This window comes from Macaca fascicularis, chromosome 11 (assembly GCF_037993035.2).
Source record: "Macaca fascicularis isolate 582-1 chromosome 11, T2T-MFA8v1.1".
NCBI classification, from domain to species: domain Eukaryota; kingdom Metazoa; phylum Chordata; class Mammalia; order Primates; family Cercopithecidae; genus Macaca; species Macaca fascicularis.
Window position 1 is genome coordinate 789,376 of NC_088385.1, and position 21,546 is coordinate 810,921.

Here is a 21,546-nt window from a genome sequence, read left to right on the forward strand (position 1 = left end):
TAATGGGATTTAATTGTGCTTGCCCTGCCTCCTTTTGAGGGCTGCAGAGAAAGGACGTCAAAGTATTCTGTCATCTGGCTGGGCACGGTGGCTCACGCCTGTAATCCCAGCACTTTGGTAGGCTGACGCAGGAGGATTGCTTGAGCCCAGGAGTTTGAGATCAGCCTGGGCAATATTGTAAGATTCCATCTCTACAAAAATAAAATAGCCAGGCATGGTGTCACGCACTTGTAGTCCCAGCTACATGGGAGGCTGAGGTGGGAGGATCACTTGAGCTTGGGAGGTCAAGGCTGCAGTGAGCTATGATTGTGCCACTGTGCTCCAGGCTGGGCGACACAGAGACACCCTGTCTCCGAAAAAACAAAAAAAGTACTTTGTAAGGTTTATTTCAACACACACAAAAAAGTGTATATGCTCCATGATGCCTGTGAATATACACACACCACATCATATACCAAGCCTGGCTGTGTCTTCTCACAAATGCGCTGCTAGGCACCACCCCCAGTTCCAGAACCACACCAGCCAGTTCACCCTCCAGATGGTTCACCCTCAACTTCATAAAAGTTCTTTACCTAATCTACTGACAGACTCATCCCAGACCTAATTTTAAAGATTTCCTGGCAGGGCGCGGTGGCTCAAGCCTGTAATCCTAGCACTTTGGGAGGCCTAGACGGGCGGATCGCGAGGTCAGGAGATCGAGACCATCCTGGCTAACACGGTGAAACCCCGTCTCTACTAAAAAAAATACGAAAAACTAGCCGGGCGAGGTGGCGGGCGCCTGTAGTCCCAGCTACTCCGGAGGCTGAGGCAGGAGAATGGCGTAAACCCGGGAGGCGGAGCTTGCAGTGAGCTGAGATCCGGCCACTGCACTCCAGCCTGGGCGACAGAGCCAGACTCCGTCTCAAAAAAAAAAAAAAAAAGATTTCCTAGGAGCTGAATTGCGAAGACTTTTACCCTCAGCCCCTCGAGCTGCATTGGGAATCCTTTACCTCAGCCTGGACAAAGAGCTGCAGGTCATTCTCATGTGTGGACATGGAAGCCCTGCCTGCCTTTGCTGGTCAGCTGGGCCGAGTGGGCCTAGGGAATTAAGGCTGCAGGGTTGGTGCGACGCAGTCTTGCTGAGGCTTGCCAGCATCCGCCAGCTTCCTGGATTTCCCAGGATCCATGAGCATGGACTTTAGGAATTCCTGGTGGAGGAGTGAAGAAAATGCAGCAGGGTGTCCTGAGCCCTGATCTACAGGAAGAAAACTGGAAATAAGACGGACGACTTAGTTTAAGATGTTCCCTACTCAGCCTCTAGCTTTTTTTTTTTTTTTTTTTTTTTTGAGACGGAGTCTCGCTCTGTCCCCTGGCTGGAGTGCAGTGGCTCGATCTCGGCTCACCGCAAGCTCCGCCTCCCGGGTTCCCGCCATTCTCCTGCCTCAGCCTCCCGAGTAGCTGGGACCACAGCCGCCACCACCGTGCCCGGCTAGTTTTTTGTATTTTTAGTAGAGACGGGGTTTCACCGTGGTCTCGATCTCCTGACCTTGTGATCCGCCCGCCTCGGCCTCCCAAAGTGCTGGGATTAGAGGCGTGAGCCACCTCGCCCGGCCCAGCCTCTAGCTTTTGTACTACAGTTTCGGGAACGCACTCCCCTCTCCTGAAAACCACGTGCCTCTCCAGCATTAAATTTCACCAAGATGTTTGCTTGTGGGAAAGGCTTCCAAGGATGCCTGGAGAGAGGAGGATGGAAATGTCCCGCTCTCTAAACAGACAGATGCAGCCAGACAGAAAATAGTTTATCTTGCTGAGGTTTCTAACATCCTTGAAAGAGGCCTGGGTCTAGAAATCTACCCAGAGCGCTCTCTGTTGTGCAGGCAAAGATAAGGACCTTCCCTGTGGGGGTTCCAGAGCCATTTTTAATAAACGCCCATGGGTGACTGTTCAGAGTGAGTTCACACCATCCTGACCTGCCCTGAGTTAGACCTTGCAGGGTCTTCCTCCTCTACAAAGCCTCTGCAGCCCAGGAACCTCCCTTTATCTGAAATGAACAGCATTTGAAGCTTCACCAGACAGACCAGACAGCTTCGCCCTCGTGCTGTGCTCTTTGGGTTGTTCTCTGAGAGGCAGTAGAGCCTCAGGTTACTAGGAAGGGAAGGGCTTTGGGACTAGACTGCGCCTGCTGGAGTCCTCATTCTGCTGCATGGCCATGTGATCTCAGGCATGTTACCTGTGCCTCAGTTTTCACTCTCTCAATATATGGTAACTGCATCTGTCTTTGTAGTGAGGATTCAGTGAGTTAACATATTTGAAGTGCTTAAAAATGATGCCTGTGTCCACAGATTAATGAATGAATACACAAATTGTGGTGTGGGCATACAGTGGAGTATTAGTCATGAAAAGGAACACAGAGCTGATCCATGGCACCATACGGCTGAATCTCAAAAGCATTAGGTTAAGTGGAAGAAGCCAGACACAGGTCACCTATTATGCAATTCCATTTATAGAAAATATACAGAATGTGTAAATCATTGGAGAAAAAAAGCCAATTGGTGATTTCCAGGGGCTAAGGTGAGGGGAAAATGGGAAGTGGCTGCTTCATGGGTACAAGGTTTCGTTTTGAGGTGATGAAAATGTTTTGGAACTACGCAGAGATCCTGTTTGCACAGCATTGTGAATTTACTGAATGCCACTGACTGTTCACTTTAAAATGGTCAAATTTATGTGAATTTCACCTCAATTAAAAAAAGAAAAAAAGGACCAGACGTGGTTGCTCACACCTATAATCCCAACACTTTGGTAAAAGGTGAACAATTTTTTTTTTCTTTTCTTTTTCTTTTTTTTATACTTTAAGTTCTAGGGTACGTGTGCACAATGTGCGGGTTGGATACATAGGTATGCATGTGCCATGTTGGTTTGCTGCACCCGTCAACTCATCATTTACATTAGGTATTTCTCCTAATGCTATCCCTCCCCCAGCCCCACACCCCCCCGACAGGCCCTGGTGTGTGACGTTCTCTGCCCCATGTCCAAGTGTTCTCATTGTTCAATTCTCACCTATGAGTGAGAACATGCAGTGTTTGGTTTTCTGTCTTTGGGATAGTTTGCTCAGAATGATGGTTTCCAGCTTCATCCATGTCCCTACGAAGGACGTGAACTCATCCTTTTTTATGGCTGCATAGTATCCCATGTTGTATATGTGCCACATTTTCTTAATCCAGTCTATCATTGATGGACATTTGGGTTGGTTCAAAGTCTTTGCTATTGTGAATAGTGCCACAATAAACATACACGTGCATGTGTCTTTGTAGTAGCATGATTTATAATCCTTTGGGTATATACCCAGTAATGGGATTGGTATTTCTGGTTCTAGATCCTTGAGGAATTGCCACACTATCTTCCACAATGGTTGAACTAATTTACACTCCCACCAGCAGTGTAAAAGTGTTCCTATTTCTCCACATCCTCTCCAGCATCTGTTGTTTCCTGACTTTTTTTTTTTTTTTTTTTTTTTTTGAGACAGAGTCTTGCTCTGTCGCCCAGGCTGGAGTGCAGTGGTGAAATCTGGGCTCACTGCAGGCTCCGCCTCCTGGGTTCACGCCATTCTTCTGCCTCAGCCCCCCGAGTAGCTGGGACTACAGGCGCCCACCACCACGCCTGGCTAATTTTGTTTCCTGACTTTTTAATGATTGCCATTCTAATTGGCATGAGATGGTATCTCATTGTGGTTTTGATTTGCATTTCTCTGATGGACCAGTGATGATGAGCATTTTTTCATGTGTTTGTTGGCTGCATGACTGTCTTCTTTTGAGAAGTGTCTGTTCATACCCTTGGCCCACTTTTTGATGGGGCTGTTTGTTTTTTTCTTGTAAATTTGTTTAAGTTCTTTGTAGATTTTGGATATTAGCCCTTTGTCAGATGGGTAGATTGCAAAAATTTTCTCCCATTCTGTAGGTTGCCTGTTCACTCTGATGGTATTTTCTTTTGCCTTGCAGAAGCTCTTCAGCTTAATTAGATTTCATTTGTCTATTTTGGCTATTGTTGCCGTTGCTTTTGGAGTTTTAGTCATGAAGTCTTTGCCCATGCCTATGTCCTGAATGGTATTGCCTAGGTTTTCTTCTAGGGTTTGTATGGTTTTAGGTCTAACATTTAAGTCTTTAATCCATCTTGAATTAATTTTTGTGTAAGGTGTAAGGAAGGGATGCAGTTTCAGCTTCCTACATATGGTTAGCCAGTTTTCCCAGCACCATTTCTTAAATAGGGAATCCTTTCCCCATTTCTTGTTTTTGTCAGGTTTGTCAAAGATTCAATGGTTGTAGATGTGTGGTGTTATTTCCGAGACGTCTTTCTGTTCCATTGGTCTATATCTCTGTTTTGGTACCAGTACCATGCTGTTTTGATTACTGTGGCCTTGTAGTATAGTTTGAAGTCAGGTAGCGTGATGCCTACATCTTTGTTCTTTTGGCTTAGGATTGTCTTGGCAATGCAGCCTCTTTTTTGGTTCCATTTGAACTTTAAAGTAGTTTTTTCCAATTCTATGAAGAAAGTCATTGGTAGTTTGATGGGGATGGCATTGAATCTATAAATTACCTTGGGCAGTATGGCCATTTTCATGATATTGATTTTTCCTATCCATGAGCATGGGATGTTCTTCCATTTGTTTGTGTCCTCTTTTATTTCATTGAGCACTGGTTTGTAGTTCTCTTTGAAGATGTCCTTCACATCCCTTGTAAGTTGGATTCCTAGGTATTTTATTCTAGCAATTGTGAGTGGGAGTTCACTCATGATTTGGCTCTCTGTTTGTCTGTTATTGGTGTATAGGAATGCTTGTGATTTTTGCACATTGATTTTGTATCCTGAGTCTTTGCTGACGTTGCTTATCAGCTTAAGGAGATTTTGAGCTGAGACAATGGGGTTTTCTAAATATACAATCATGTCATCTGCAAACAGGGACAATTTGACTTCCTCTTTTCCTAATTGAATACCCTTTATTTCTTTCTCTTGCCTGGTTGCTCTGGCCAGAACTTCCAACATTGTGTTGAATAGGAGTGGTGAGAGAGGGCATCCTTGTCCTGTGCCAGTTTTCCAAAAGAATGCTTCCAGTTTTTGCTCATTCAGTATGATACTGGCTGTGGGTTTGTCATAAATAGCTCTTATTATTTTGATATATGTTCCATCAATACCTAGTTTATTGAGAGTTTTTAGCATGAAGTGCTGTTGAATTCTGTCAAAGGCCTTTTCTGCATCTATTGAGATAATCATGTGGTTTTTGTCATTGGTTCTGTTTATGTGATGGATTACGTTTATTGATTTGCATATGTTGAACCAGCCTTGCATCCTAGGGATGAAGCCGACTTGATCATTGGTGGATAAGCTTTTTGATGTGCTGCTGGATTTGGTTTGCCAGTATTTTATTGAGGATTTTCACATCAATGTTCGTCAGGGATATTGGTCTAAAATTCTCTTTTTTTGTTGTGTCTCTGCCAGGCTTTGGTATCAGGATGATGCTGGCCTCATAAAATGAATTAGGGAGGATTGTTTCTTTTTCTATTGATTGGAATACTTTCAGAAGGAATGGTACCAGCTCCTTTTTGTACCTCTAGTGGAATTTGGCTGTGAATCCATCTGGTCCTGTACTTTTTTTGGTTGGTAGGCTATTAATTATTGCCTCAATTTCAGAGTGTATTGTTGGTCTATACAGAGATTCAGCTTCTCCCTGGTTTAGTCTTGGGAAGGTGTATGTGTCCAGGAATTTATCCATTTCTTCTAGATTTTCTAGTTTATTTGCATAGAGATGTTTATAGTATTCTCTGATGGTAGTTTGTATTTCTATGGGATCAGTGGTGATAGCCCCTTTATCATTTTTTATTGTGTCTATTTGATTCTTCTCTCTTTTCTTCTTTATTAGTCTTGCTAGCAGTCTATCAATTTTGTTGGTCTTTTCAAAAAACCAGCTCCTGGATTCATTGATTTTTTGAAGGGTTTTTTGTGTCTCCATCTCTTTCAGTTCTGCTCTGATCTTAGTTATTTCTTGCCTTCTGTTAAGCTTTGACTTTGTCTGCTCTTGCTTCTCTAGTTCTTTTAATGTTAATGTTTAATGATCTCTAGTTCTTTTAGATGTTAGGGTGTCAATTTTAGATCTTTCCTGCTTTCTCTTGTGGACATTTAGTGCTATAAATTTCCCTCTACACACTGCTTTAAATGTGTCCCAGAGATTCTGGTATGTTGTGTCTTTGTTCTCATTGGTTTCAAAGAACATCTTTATTTCTGCCGTCATTTCATTATTTACCCAGTAATCATTCAGGAGCAGGTTGTTGAGTTTACATGTAGTTGTGCAGTTTTGAGTGTGTTTCTTAATCCTGAGTTCTAATTTGATTGCACTGTGGTCTGAGGCAGTTTGTTGTGATTTCTGTTCTTTTACATTTGCTGAGGAGTGCTTTACTTCCAACTATGTGGTCAATTTTAGAATAAGTGTGATGTGGTGCTGAGAAGAAAGTATATTCTGTTGATTTGGGGTGAAGAGTTCTGTAGATGTTTATTAGATCTGCTTGGTGCAGAGCTGAGTTCAAGTCCTGTATATCCTTGTTAACCTTCTGTCTCATTGATCTGTGTAATATTGACAGTAGGGTGTTAAAGTCTCCCATTATTACTGTGTGGGAGGCTAAGTGTCTTTGTAGGTCTCTAAGGATTTGCTTTATGAATCTGGGTGCTCCTGTATTGGGTGCATATGTATTTAGGATAGTTAGCTCTTCTTGTTGAACTGATCCCTTTACCATTATGTAATGGCCTTCTTTGTCTCTTTTGATCTTTGTTGGTTTAAAGTTTGTTTTATCAGAGACTAGGATTGCAACCCCTGATTTTTGTTTTGTTTTGTTTTGTTTTCCATTTGCTTGGTAGATCTTTCTCCATCCCTTTATTTTGAGCCTATGTGTGTCTCTGCACATGAGATAGGTCTCCTGAATACAGCACACTGTTGGGTCTTGAACCTTTATCCAATTTGCCAGTCTGTGTCTTTTAATTGGGCCATTTAGCCCGTTTACATTTAAGGTTAATATTGTTATATGTGAATTTGATCCTGTCATTATGATGTTCGCTGGTTATTTTGCCTGTTGGTTGATGCAGTTTCTTCATAGCATCAATGGTCTTTACAATTTGGCATGTTTTTGCAGTGGCTGGTACCAGTTGTTTCTTTCCGTATTTAGTGCTTCCTTCAGGAGCTCTTGTAAGGCAGGCCTGGTGGTGACATAATCTCTCAGCATTTACTTGTCTGTAAAGGCTTTTATTTCTCCTTCATTATAAAGCTTAGTTTGGTTGGATATGAAATTCTGGGTTGAAAATTCTTTTCTTTAAAAATTTTGAATATTGGCCCCCACTCTCTTCTGGCTTGTAGGGTTTCAGCCAAGAGATCCGCTGTTAGTCTGATGGGCTTCCCTTTGTGGGTAACCTGATCTTTCTCTCTGGCTGCCCTTAACATTTTTTCCTTCATTTCAACCTTGGTGAATCTGACAATTATGTGTCTTGGGGTTGTTATTCTTGAGGAGTATCCTTGTGGTGTTCTCTGTATTTGCTGAGTTTGAATGTTGGCCTGCCTTACTAGGTTGGGGAAGTTCTCCTGGATAATATCCTGAAGAGTGTTTTCCAACTTGGTTCCATTCTCCCCATCACTTTCAGGTATACCTATGAAATGTAGATTTGGTCTTTTCACATAGTCCCATACTTCTTGGAGGCTTTGTTCATTTCTTTTTACTGTTTTTTCCTCTAACCTCGTCTTCTCACTTTATTTCATTAATTTGATCTTCAGTCACTGATACCCTTCCTTCCACTTGATCGAATCGGCTATTGAAGCTTGTGCATGTGTCACGAAGTTCTCATCCCATGGTTTTCAGCTCCATTAGGTCATTTAAGGTCTTCTCTACACTGTTTAAATTCTAGTTAGCCATTCGTCTAACCTTTTTTCAAGGTTCTTAGCTTCCTTGCAATAGGTTAGAACATGCTCCTTTAGCTCGGAGAAGTTTGTTATTATCAACCTTCTGAAGCCTACTTCTGTCAACTCGTCAAAGTCAACTTCCGTCCAGCTTTGTTCCATTCCTGGCAAGCAGCTGCAATCTTTTGGAGAAGAGGTGGAGGCACTCTGGTTTTTAGAATTTTCAGCTTTTCTGCTCTGGTTTCTCCCCATCTTTGTGGTTTTATCTACCTTTGGTCTTGGATATTGGTGACCTACAGATGGGGTTTTGGTGTGGATGTCCTTTTTGTTGATGTTGATGCTATTCCTTTCTGTTTGTTAGTTTTCCTTCTGACCTCAGGTCCCTCAGCTGCAGACCTGTTGGTGTTTGCTGGAGGTCCACTCCAGACCCTGTTTGCTGGGGTATCACCAGGGGATGCTGCAGAACAGCAAATATTGCAGAACAGCAAATATTGTTGCCTGATCCTTCCTCTGAAAGCTTCGTCCCAGAGGGGCAGCCACCTATGTGAAGTATCTGTCGGCCCCTACTGGGAGATGTCTCCCAGTTAGGCTACATAGGGGTCAGGGACCCACTTGAGGAGGCAGTCTGTCTGTTCTCAGAGTTCAAATGATGTGCTGGGAGAACCACTGCTCTCAAAGGTGAGAGATTTATACTATCTGAAGAGCAACTAGAGTATAATCCCAACACTTTGGGAGGCTGACACAGGAGGATCAGTTGAGCCCAGGAGTTTGAGACCAGCCTGGGCAACAAAATGAGACCTGTCTCTATAAAAAATAAAAAATTAGCTGAGTGTGGTGGCATGCACCTGTAGTCCCAGCTACTCAGGAGGCTGAGGCAGGAGGATTGCTGGAGTCCAGGAAGTCAAGGCTGCAGTGAGCCTTGGTCACACCACCGCACTCCAGCCTGGACAGCAGAGTCAGATTCTGTCTGAGAAAAAAAAGATGCTGTGGCATAAGAAGTGCCCTACAAGTACTCATTGTTTTTATCCTGCATGTATTCCTTGACTTTCACCAATGTGAGGTCCAAGGCTATGTTTGATACTTTCTTCTCCTTTTTGGTGTGGAAATTTACTGCATATGAGGTGGAATCAAAAAAAGTAACAGCTTGAAAGACCTCAGAGATCACAGAGCTGATGCTTCACCTATAGAGGAAATGGGGAGGAGATGGGGAGGAAATGAGGAGGAAATGAGGAGGAAATGGGGAGGAAATGGGGAGGAAATGAGGAGGAAATGGGGAGGAAATGAGGAGGAAATGCTACTGGCCTTTTCTGTGTCCTTCTGGGAAACCTTTCCCTTTCCTCAGATCCAGGATGAGAAAAACACAACAATGTACCTGTCACCATTCTCTCAGCACAATTATTGATTGTTTGCCCTGTGCCTTCAAGCAAGCCAGGGAAGGAGACACACAATCAGATGATGCGAGTGAGATGCGCGTTTTGATAGGTGCCACGGAGGGGAGCCAGGTGCCTAGGAGCACTCACAGAGGAGCTCACCCAGTTAAGATTACTTTCTTAACTGTGGCCAAGAGAAACCCGACCGCAAGCTCAAGCACCAGGGTTCGTATTCTCCACACAACAGGAGAAAGGAGGTCAGCAGCATGGGGCTGACGTGGTGGCTCCATGGTGCCTTCAGGAACCCAGGACTTCCTTCTACTCTGCCTGAGAACGTGGGTTTCAGCCTAAGACTTCTAATATGTGTGGCCATTCACAGGTGCTGCATCAGAGTCCCAGGTGGGAAGAAGGCAAGCATACACAAAAATGGTAAAAGGCAGAAAGGAGCCCAATCTCTTTCTTTTTAAAAAGCTTTCCTAAGAATCTCCACCCAGCGACTTGCTCTTACGTCTTACTGTCCAGCACTAGACCACACGACTGCTTCTAACTGCACAGGAGTCTTAGGATTCTATGACAAAGAAGGGGAGGGTAGGCAAAGGGCAGCCAGCTGTGCAGCATCTGCGGGAGACATCTAACCCTTGGTGGAGGGGTCGTGGTGCTGGGAGAAGGCCTTCTGGACGGTGTGACAGCAGAGATAAACTTAAAGGCCAAGTAGGGGTTACCCTGGTGAAGCAGGGCAGGGTTACAAGCATTCCAGCAACATGAAACAGCATGAGTGTTTTAATTAAAAGAAGGCAGTTGGCTGGGCGCGGTGGCTCACGCCTGTAATCCCAGCACTTTGGGAGGCTGAGGCTGGCAGATCACGAGGTCAGGAGATCGAGACCATCCTGGCTAACACGGTGAAACCCCGTCTCTACTAAAAATACAAAAAATTAGCCGGGCATGGTGGCGAGCGCCTGTAATCCCAGCCACTGGGAGGCTGAGGCAGGAGAATGGCATGAACCCGGGAGGCGGAGCTTGCAGTGAGCCCAGATCGCACCACTGCATTCCTGCCTGGGCAACAGGGTGAGACTCCGTCTCAAAAAAAAAAAAAAAAAAAAAAAAAAAAAAAAAAAAAAAAGAAGGCAGTTGCTGTAACCAACTATAAACAAATAAAGGCTTAAACACAATGGAAGCTTATTTCTCACTAAGAAAACGTCCAAATCCGTGATACTTTAAGTCAAGGACCCAGGTTCCTCCCATCTATGGCTCTGCCATTGCGAATCTGGGTCTTCCATGATTGTCGTGCTCCTTGGAAGTGGGAAGAGCAGGCGGAGGCCACGTGGGAGGTTTCAGGGACAAGCCTGGAGGCAGCGTGCATCACTCCCGTGCAGAGTCCATTGGCCAGTGCTGGCTCCGATGGCCACATCTCACTGCAGGGGCAGCTGGGAAATACAGTCTGGCTGTCTGCCCGGAGGAAGAGTAGCCAGTTTCTGCTGCTGATGATCAGGAGGTGAGAAAATGTTCAGTTGGGCAGGGAGTGGGAATAGGCAAGACCACAAGCAGTTTGGTGCCCCTGAAAGGGAGAGGGGTGGAGAGGAGACTAGAGAGAGGGGTAGGAATACTGGATTCCACTGACCACATGCTGGATGTCATGTTTAGCCCTCCTCCTCTGTGCCAGGCTAGGCGCTTGCTGCTTTACATGTATAATCTCAATTCTGTGAGGGCATCCGACCTGTGGGAAAAGAGCTGTTTGTTTCAAATGCCACTCCTGCTTCCTAACAAGTGTTTAGAGCTTAATCGTGTGCAAGATACATATACAATGTGTAATACTTACAATAATTTGGCGGGGAAAATATTACCATCATTCCCTTTTACGAGAGAAAAATGAGGCTTTGAGGGGTATAAGAACTTGCCCAAGGTCGGCCAGGTGCAGTGGCTCATGCCTATAATCCCACCACTTTGGGAGGCTAAGGTGGGAGGATCACTTGAGGTCAGGAGTTCGAGACCAGCCTGAGCAACATAGTGAGACTTTGTCTCTATAAAACAAAGATAATAATAAATAAATAAATAAAAGAACTTGTCCAAGGTCAGACAGGCAGCCTCTTTTTCTTTTTTTTTTTTTTTTTTTTTTTGAGATGGAGTCTCGCTCTGTCGCCCAGGCTGGAGTGTGCAGTGGCCGGATCTCAGCTCACTGCAAGCTCCGTCTCCCGGGTTCATGCTATTCTTCTGCCTCAGCCTCCCGAGTAGCTGGGACTACAGGCGCCCGCCACCACGCCCGGCTAACTTCTTGAATTTTTAGTAGAGACGGGGTTTCACCGTGTTAGCCAGGATGGTCTCGATCTCCTGACCTCATGATCCACCCGCCTTGGCCTTCCAAAGTGCTGGGATTACAGGTGTGAGCCACCGCGCCTGGCTGCAGCCTCTCAATAAGCACACATATCCTCTATATTATACTACCTCTCGTGGAGGATCTCCTGTGTTCTGCAAAGTCCTGGACTTGAGCCAGAATGTGTTATAATCCTGGGATCATGGCCAGTGGGCTTAGAAGAAACCTTCTCTTTCTCATGCCAAAATGAGGCTCCCCCAGATTTGCTCAGGCTTACCTATGGTCAGCAGCATCAGGGGTCAGGAAAGACTTCATGAAGCCATAAATGCATCCTTCTCAAGGCAGCAGCTGGCTCTCCCAGGTGAGCGAGGACTCCATTTTCACAGGGAGGGCATGGGAGCTTCAGCACCCATCTCTGAGCCCAGAATGACCCACCTGGAGACCTTACGGCTCTCCTGCCACCCCCAATTCCTGCCCCCTCTGCAGCCTTGGGGGAGAATGGAGCTCAGGGGCCTGCCCTCCGTAGGGTGAGAAAGGGAGCCTGAAGCCTGGTGCCCACTGCCCCGGCTGCTCTGCATTACAGGAGCTGCGCCCTTCCTTTCCTGGCACAGGGTCCACAGCCCCGAAACCCCACTTGTGTGGGAGCTGGGCACAGGGCAGCAGAACTAATCCTTGGAACAGCTCAGGGAGGATTATCTGAGCCACTGTCAGCAGCGGTGCAGCTGGCTCATTTCCAGATAGGGGGAGGCCAGAGCCAGGGGCCTGCTACACGTGGGAAGGCTGGGGAAGAGGAGGCCAGCAGAGGTGTCCTGGCTGTGGGTGGCTCTGAGGGGGCTCTCAGGGGTGGGGCTAAATCTCAGGGGCAGGATTATGCAAATCAGACCAATTCTAGCCAGAGATCTAAAGCTTGAGGGAAAAAAAAAAAAAAGACCCGCCTGGGGGAAGGAATTTAAATTATAAAAACTTAGAAGTATGAAATGTGAAATCATCCCTTAGGTGCTTATTTAACAAGGAAATCATCCTGACACAATGAGCCATATGTGAAAAGTCCTCCTCCCCCAACACACACCCCAACGGGCACTTCCCAAACTGCTACCACCCAAGTGCTGGCATCCTCCCTGTCCTGAGACACCCCTTGTCTCATAAGAGAAGCAACCACAGGAGGGGTGACAGGAAGGCAAGACATGACTTCCTCAGGCCCAGTTTGGGGTGGGGAGAAAGCCTCCTGATCCTGGAAGCAAGAATTTGACCAGAGCAGAAGTAATCAGTATGCAGATTGACTCTCTGGTATGTTAATGTTTATGCATAGATTATGAGGACCAGGTGAAAAGTGGGCCACGGGAGCCAGCTGTGTGTGTGAGTCGTGGGAGGCTGAGATGAGGACAGGAGGGAAACTGGTTCCGAAGCTGCTGGTGATGGGGTGGGGGTGCCGGGAGGAAGGGAGGCAGTTGTTTGAATGTCTGCGTGAAAAAGGGGAGGACAGCGGGGTCTGGGTGAATTCGGGCAACTATTTGGACCATGGAGAAAGCTGCCTATGTGCGGCTGAGGACCTGAACCATTGATTTGTTTTTTAACTAATGCAAAGATAAATATAAAAATTGATACTCCATCCAGTTACCAGAAAACATTGAATTATGTGTGAGACAACTTGGGTATGTGAACCTACCTTTTCAGTGTAAATTCAGTGAAATCTAAATACAGATCCCATACTTCCAATAAAAAGGTAACATCCAAACTCAGATGTCCTATAAGTATAAAATAAAGACCTTCTAGGACTTAGTATGAAAAGGGATTTTTTTTTTTCAGGTACCTCATTAGTCGTTTTTAAAATAGGATTGCATGTTGAAATCATAATCTTTTGGATATATTGGGTTGAGTAAATGTCTTATTAAAGTTAATTTCACTTAAAAATGCTTAATGTAGCTACTAGAAATTTTAAAATTATGCATGTTGCTCACCTTATGTTTCTATTGGACGGCTCTCTCTAGACATAAAGGCTGCCCAGAGGGACCTCACTCTGGCTTCAAGGAGAAGAGAGGAATTAGGGAGGCCAAGCAGAGGCTCCTGAAGGCAGGACAAAGGGTGGCTTGGTAGGGCGGGGATAGGGTGCACAGAGAAAACTCCAAGGCTTAAGAAGGTGTTTCCCGGAGCAGGCTGTGACATATCATTTATATGAGGCTTAGGAGCCCCTCAGATGCCCCCAGATCTGCACTCCTGAATTGCCCTGTGCCCCTGCCATCTTTGTTCCCGTGCTGGCATAGTGGTCTTACCTCCGGCAGTATCACCACCACTGGGCGCAAGCTTCTCCAGCACAGCAGCTGTCTTATTTCTCCTGGTACTCCCGGTGTTCACACCATGCTGCACTCACAGAAGATTCTTTGGTAATATTTTGTGGACAGACAGAACGCAGTCGAAGGAAGAGCTGTCTGTGAGAGTGGGCTGAAGTGTGCGTTCGGCTCCAGAGACCTTAAGGAGGGGAGGCCAGGTCCTGAGTGAAGTTGAAGGGGAGGGGCTGAGGCCGGCTGGCAAGGAGTCTCCTCCCCTGGGGAAGTTCCAGGGACCTCTCAGAAGTGCGAGCGGACGGTGCTAGTGTCAGTCCAGTGACACAGCCCAGACCCTGCCTTCCATGGGGTTTCACAGGAGCCCCGAACTGCTCTTCTGCTTCCATTTTTGCCCCTTCAGTCTATTCTCAACAGGGAAGCTGGAGCACCTTAACCACGTCAGATCATGTGGCTCCTCAGCTCAAAGCCTCATCTCAGACAAAAGCCCTGGTCCCTTAAAAATGGCCCAGGTGGTGACAGACAGACTCTATGGTGAACAGACTGCTGCTGGATATCTGGGCTCGGAGGACTCGCCACTGCTCAAAGGCACTGAGGATTTTAGCGCTAGAAGCTGGAGGAGAGGGATCCTTGTTAGGTAGGAGCAGAAAGCTTAGAAAAATGGTCACCTGCAGTTATGTGGAAAACGCATGTAAGTGATACATTGGGGATGCAGCTGAGGAGCTTTCCAAGTAAAATGTTGAGGGTGCTGCCTGGTTTCTTCTTAGTGCTTATAATACAGTGTGAGAGAAGAGAGAGAAATTGAGAAAGAGACTGGTTTTTAAACTGTTAAAATTGAATCAGGACTTGATGATTTTGAAAACTGTCCGTCTCCCCACATGGCAAAAGATGCTGAAATTAACAAACGGCTTCTGAGCATGTGGCGTAGGGTGTAACTGTACAGTCTTTTGTTGACTCTGCATAAAGATCAAAGGATGGGAGTAGCGATGAGTCACACAGAGACCTGTTGCAAGAGATTAAGGGTGTACCATGCAGAACCTCTCAACCAAACCTTAGGGCCTCTGGGAAGCTTCAGTGAGTTACCCCAGGGGCCATCTTGGCAGGAGCTGAAGGTAGAAAGGTAGAGAAGAGCTTATCTCTAACAGATTCCTGGGTATGGCTCTTGACAAACCGACTGTGAGCCCCACTGAAACCCACAGAAGACAGGCAAAGGGTTTGAGAAAGCTGTTTCACCCAGAGTGCTGGCAGATTGGTCTGTAAGGGACAGAGTGCAAAATGAAAGAAGACTGTCAGAGCCCCCAACTCGACTGTCAAGAAGAAGGCTGATAAAACTACTTGGCTGCAAACACATGGATCTTTCTTGAAAAAAGAAGGAAGACCCAGAGGCGGAAGCCCAGAAGGCGGAGCCAAGAGACATGGAATATTCCCACATCTTAAACCTATTTAGGGAACACCAGCATTTGTCCAGCTGGATTTCAGAATCACCATTCCTTCATCCCTCCCCTGCTACCTCTTTCTGAACAGCAATGTCTCAAGCTTTACCCACCATTGTGTGTTGCATATGTAGGAGGCAGATAACTTGTATCTTTAGTTTTCCAGATCAGAGGAACATCCAAAGAAATCTGTTCTACACCTAAACCCGATTTAGATGAGATTCTGGACTGGAAGATGAGGGATCTTGAGAGGGGTGAATGTACTTCACATGCATAAGGGACGTGAGAGGATAGGCTGTGGTGGCAGATACTAAGGTGACCCTCACAACCCCCACCTCTGCCATTCACACCCTTGAATAATCCCCTTCTCTGGTTGTAAACAGAACCTGTGGCTTGCTTATGAAGGTGGCAGTATATATGTGATTCATGTACTGACCATATTATATAACATCACTGGCCGGGCGCAGTGGCTCATGCCTGTAATCCCAACACTTTGGGAGGCCAAGGCGGGTGGATCACCTGAGTTCGGGAGTTCGAGACCAGGCTGGCCAACATGGCAAAACCCCACCTCTACTAAAATACAAAAATTAGCTGGGCATAGTGGTGCATGCCTGTAATCACAGCTACTCGAGAGCCTGAGGCAGGAGAATCGCTTGAACTCAGGAGGTGGAGGTGACAGTGAGCCAAGATCATGCCATTGCACTCCAACCTCAGTGACAGAGCGAGACTCTGTCTCAAAAAATAAATAAATAAAATGTTAAGATAATAACCTGTCTTTCTGGGGACTCTCTCTCTCTCGCCGCCTTTGAAGAAGCAGACTGCCGTGTTGCAAGCTGCCTCATGGAGGGGATCAGCTGCAAGGAGCTAACAGCCGCCTCCAGTCGACGCTCAGCAGGAAGCTGAGGTCTTGTATCCAGCAGCCTGCATGGACTGAAAGCTGCCGTGTGAGCTTGGAAGCAGAGCCATCCACACAGCCGAGCCCTAGATGAGAACCCAGTGTGGGTTGACACCTTGATGGCACTTTACAGAGGACCAGTTAGGCTGTGCCAACTCCTGACCTGCAGAAACAGGGGACAGTGGATCGTATTTGCAGCTGCTGGATTTGTGGGAATTTGTCACATGGCAATTGGGAGTCACACAGCCTGTGATGCCCCAGCAATCCGCACCTCCCCCGTCTCCCTGCCTTCACTTCCTACCACACTGCCCTGACTCCCTCTGCTTTAGCCACGTCAGCCCTCTGCTGTTCTTCAAAGCCACCAGGCCTGCGTCTGCTTCCCAGCCTTTGCTCTCACTGCTGTCTCCTCCTAGAGGGCCCTTCCTGCATGTAAATGCTTGACTCACTCCCTTGCTTCCTTCAGATTTTTACTTAAAAATCTCAGTAAAGACTTCCCTGGCTACCCTTTTAAAAATTGCAGCCCGCTTCCATCCCCCTCCCCAAGATGCCGTATTTCCTTTCTTCTTCTTCTTTCTTCCTTTTTTTTTTTTTGACACAGGTTCTGTCACCCAGCCTGGAGTGCAGTGACATGATCTCGGCTCACTGCAACCTCTGCCTCCCAGGTCAAGCGAATCTTCTGCCCCAGCCTCCCAGGTAGCTGGGACTACAGGTGCACACCACATTGCATTTTTTTTTTCTTTTTTTGTAGATACAGGGTTTCACCATGTTACCCAGACTGGTCTTGAGCTCCTGGGCTCAAGTGATCCTCCCACCTCAGCCTCCCAGGCTTTCTTTCTCTCCAGTGTGTTTGCCTGTTTTATTTACTGCTGCATGCCCAGGTCACAGGAGGTGCTCACTAAGTACTAGCAGAGAAAACGAGTGAGCCATGGGGGTTCATGGATGGAGGGTGGTTATGATGATGAGCAGGAAGAGACTGGGAGGCCGGAGGCCGTTTTCTGGCTGCGGACCTCTAGAGTCAGAACTCTAACACTTTCCCTCGACACATCCTTTATGATAGAAAATGCAGTCATGCAGGTGGGGAATGAACAGTGAGTCTATTCCTATGTTCTGTAAAACACTGATGACTGTGGATATACATCTGGTTGCTTTAGGTGTGTGCAGTGATCTGCACAATGCCACACTCAGTAACTGGTCAGTAGCAACAGAAGTGCCTCTCCTTTCCTCCTCTTTATACACGAGGATGGCTGGATACAGAGCAGTCAAACTTGACCAAGGTCACTCTCGTCATTTCATTCCAGACCTACGAGACAGAAGGGAGTTCTCCTGATGCTAGTCCCCAGCTGGAGAAAGTGGCTTGGTGCAAAAGCATCCCTAGGGGCAGCCAGCCTTCTAGGGAATGGAAAGGGAGGCAAGAGCTGTGGGTTCAAAGCCAGCTCCATTGGGAAGTGCAGACAGCCTCAGGACAGACCTCCACCCTGGGAGGAGCCACCATGGTCACGTGGCTGAAAGCGGGTTGAATTCGGATCAGACAGGATGATGAGGGAGCTGCCACTTGCTGGATGCCAGTTGCCCTTGGCTGACACACAGAAGGGCAGGTGTGGTCCCGGCTCCCAGGGGAGCAGGGTCCTCTGGGCATTGGCCAGGCAAAGAAGAGCCGGAGAACTATGGTGGCCCCGCCAGGCCTTCCTCTGTCCAGCTCTCCTGTGCACTCCTCCTCTCCCTCCCTTCCCTCTTCTGCCTGACTCCCTCTTCTGGCACTGTCCTTTCTTGTTTCTGTTTCCCTTCTTTCCCTCTTGTCTTTACCTCCCTGGGTTTATTTTATTTTATTTTAAGTTCTAGGATACATGTGCAGAACGTGTAGGCTTGTTACATAGGTAAATGTGTGCCATGGTGGTTTGCTGCACCTATCAACCTGTCACCTACGTATTAAGCCCCGCATGCATTAGCTGTTTGTCCTGATGCTCTCCCTCCCTTCACCCCCATAACAGGCCCTGGTGTGTGTTGTTCCCCTTCCGTGTCCATGTGCTGTCATTGTTCAGCTTCCACTTATGAGTGAGAACATGCAGTGTTTGGTTTTCTGTTCCTGAGTTAGTTTGCTGAGGACGATGCTTTCCAGCTTTATCCATGTCCCTGCAAAGGACATGATCTCATTCCTTTTTGTGGTTGCATAGTATTCCATGGTGTATATGTACCACATTTTCTTTATCCAGTCTATCACTGATGGACATTTGGGTTGGTTCCATGTCTTTGCTATTGTGAATAAACATACGTGTGCATGTGTCTTTATAAAAGAATGATTTCTATTCCTTTGGGTATATATCCAGTAATGGGATTCCTGGGTCAAATGGTATTTCTGGTTCTGGACCCTTGAGGAATCGCCACACTGTCTTCCACAATGGTTGAACTAATTTACATTCCCACCAGCAGTATAAAAGCATTCCGATTTCTCCACAGCCTCCCCAGCATCTGTGTTTCTTGACTTTTTAATAATTGCCATTCTGACGGGCATAAGTGATATCTCACTATGGTTTTGATTTGCATTTCTCTAATGATCAGTGATGTTAAGTTTTTTCTCATATGTTTGCTTGCTGCATAAATGTCTTCTTTTGAGAAGTGTCTGTTCATGTCTTTGCCCACTTTTTGATGGGGTTGGTTTTTTTCTTGTAAATTTGTTTAAGTTCCTCATAAATTCTGGATATTAGACCTTTGTCAGATGAATAGATTGTGAAAATTTTCTCCCATTCTGTAGGTTACCTGTGCTCTCTGATGATAGTTTCTTTTGTTGTTCAGAAGCTCTTTAGTTTAATTAGGTCCCATTTGTCAATTTTAGCTTTTGTTGCAATTGCTTTTGGCAATTTCATCATAAAATCTTTGCCCATGCCTATGTTCTGAATGGTATTGCCTAGATTTTCTTCTAGGATTTTTATGGTTTGGGGTTTTACATTTAAGTCTTTAATCTATCTGAGTTAATTTTTGTATAAGGTATAAGGAAACCCCTCTTGTAGCAGTGTGGGGAGCGATTAGGAGTGGGATGGGACGGGAAGCAGAGTGAGCCATCTTGAGGCAGTTGTAACAGTCGTAGGGAGAGATCAGATCCCAAGATCTAGAGCTGGTCCACGAGCTCAGGGCTGGAAAATGTAGTTGTTTCTAGTTAATACTTCTGGAGTTGGAAAGAGTAAAGAGCTATATCAGTGTCAAGATCCCTGGTCGCTTGGGGCAGGGTATGATTTCTCCTCTGGAGCAGATCTCATCGTGACCCTCTGGGTGTCTGGAGAGCCCAGAAAGAATCCCTTACTGTGGCCTGGAATCTTGCTGGTATTCCCACTGAGGACTGGTGGGGAGAGCCATCATCACCATGGCAGTCCCCACACCTTGCAACCTAAGTACCTGTGTGATTGGTGATGGGTGAGGAACAGAACGTCATTTACATACATAAAGAACGGCACACTGTTTTCCTCCTTGAAGAGGAGCTGGCCCTCCTCCCTGCTTGGCCATCATGCTCAGCCATTGGCCTGGGCTTGGTCGATGGGAGGCAAAGAATATGGGCCTTCTGATCAGAAGGCTCTGGTTTTGAGCCCCGGCTATGCTACATAGTAGCTGTGTGATCCTGGGGAAGCCACTTCAGTTCTCTGAGCTTCATTTTTCTCCCATGCAAGATGGAGGCAGCAGTTCTCTTGTAACCCAACTCTATTCTCATTACTTAGTGAATCTTACCTAAATCCATATCTTCCATTTTTTAAAATTTTTAATTAAGGTAAAATATACATGCAGTAAAATTTATACGTTTTAGAGTGTAGTTCTGTGAGTTTTGACAAATGCATACAGTTGTGTAACCACATCAAAATTGAGATGCGGAGCAGCTCCATCACTCCCCAGAATTCACAACCCTCCCCACACCTCCTTGCCGTCAGCCACCCCCCTCTCTGCCCCAGGCAAACTCAGATCTGATTTCGTCACTAAGGATTAGTTTTGCCTATTCTAGAGTGTCATATAAATTGCATCATACATATGTTATCTTTTATATCTGACTTTTTTCACTCAGCATGTTGTTCCATGGACCGGTAGTTGTTTCTGTTGAAGAGCAATATTCCATTGTATAGATGGGCCACCATTTGTCATCTAGTCACAATCCATGCACATTGGGTTGTTTCCGTTGAGGGTTAGAATCTCTAGAGCTGCAATGAACATTATTTTGCAAATATTTCAGTAGACAAATGATTTTATTTCCATGGGGTAAATAGGAATGCAATGGCTGAGTTGTATGGTGTGTATATATTGAACTTCTGAAGAAACGACCTGTTTTCCAAAGCAGTTGTACAATTTTCCATGTCCCCCATAATATACGAGGATTTTGGTTGTTCTGCATCCTGGGAACATTTAGCATTGTCAGTCTTTTAAAATTTTAGTTATTCTAGTGTGAAATGGTATCTCATTGTGGTTTTAATTTGCATTTTTCTAATGGCTAATGATGTTGAGTACTTATGTGCTTATTGGTCATTTGGATAATCTATTTTGTGAAGTTCCTGTTCAAGCCTTTTGTGTGTCTACAATTTTTACGAGCGAGTTTATTTCTTCTTATTTAAACCTCACTTCTGGGCTCCAGACAAATATATCAATGGAATTCTTCATACTGCTGCTTGTATGTTGCAAAAGGACTTCAACTGAACATAAAGGTAAGCTTACAATCTTCTCTCTCACTCTTCCCCTTCCACTTTCAGACCTTGGCCTCTACCACGGACACATTCTCTAGTAGATGACCTCACCATCCACACAGTGGCACAGACCAGAAACCTAGGCAGCATTCCTGATACCCCTTCTCCTCTGTTTCCCTACTCCCACCCAATCCATCGCATTTCCTCCTATTTATTGAACCCAATCAATTCCTCCATCTCCACCACTGCCTAAGCCACCATGGGCTCTCACCTGCATTACCGCAATAGCACCCTTCCTTCCTTCCTTCCTTCCTTCCTTCCTTCCTTCTTTCCTTTTTTTTTTTTTGGAAAGGAAGTCTCTGTCATCCAGGCTGGAGTAAGTGGCGCAATCTGAGCTCACTGCAACCTCCGCCTCCCAGGTTCAAGCTATTATCCTGCCTCAGCCTCCCAAGCAGCTGGGATTATAGGTGCTCACCACCACAACCCACTAATTTTTGTATTTTTAGTAGAGACAGGGTTTCACCATGTTGGCCAGGCTGATCTCGAACTCCTGGCCTCAAGTAATCCTCCCACCTTAGCCTCCCAAAGTGCTGGGATTATAGGCATGAGCCACCACACCCAGCCAATAGCCTCCTTTCTAACAAGTCTTATTCCCTTCAGGCTGTACTTCACATACCAATCAGTGTCAGGCCCTTAGAAAACACAG